At 44.2% G+C, this 434-nt stretch overlaps 1 protein-coding gene across 1 annotated transcript in view; it reads left to right on the top strand.

Moving 5' to 3' along the window:
* The window catches only part of LOC119585956, a gene marked incomplete at its 3' end in the record, with an annotated part of 87,813 nt that overhangs the window by 78,647 nt on the left and 8,732 nt on the right, over nt 1-434 (top strand).

Here is a 434-nt window from a genome sequence, read left to right as displayed (position 1 = left end):
GAGTCGCGGACACCTTTTCACACCAAATGCAAAGGAATCCTACTCCATGCTTTAGGATTAGAGAAACACCTTGTTCCTGGATCACATCTCCTTTCCATCTCTCCCTACTACCTGTGCTCGCGAATCCATTCACCACTTTCCCTTATCTATTGTCTTTACCCCACTCCCTGTGTTTATAAATTTCTGCCTCCCTCTTTCTCACCCTTTACGAGTTCCTGATCCCACTCCCTGTGTTCAATAAAGGATCTTTCTACCCCACCCTTACCTTCACCCAACTCCCTGTGTTCACGAAACTTTCTCCCATTTCCGGTGGTCGTGGATGTGCATCCTTTGTTTTAGATAAGACAGCCTTTCATGCAATATAATTTCATATTGTTACTCATATATCCAGAACCCTGGATATATTGCACTCTTGCAATATCGAAGCCTCGTTC

The sequence above is a fragment of the Penaeus monodon genome, chromosome 20 (genome assembly GCF_015228065.2).
Source record: "Penaeus monodon isolate SGIC_2016 chromosome 20, NSTDA_Pmon_1, whole genome shotgun sequence".
NCBI lineage: Eukaryota > Metazoa > Arthropoda > Malacostraca > Decapoda > Penaeidae > Penaeus > Penaeus monodon.
The sequence above is the reverse complement of the archived record's forward strand: the minus strand, read 5'-3'. Positions and strand labels throughout refer to the sequence as shown.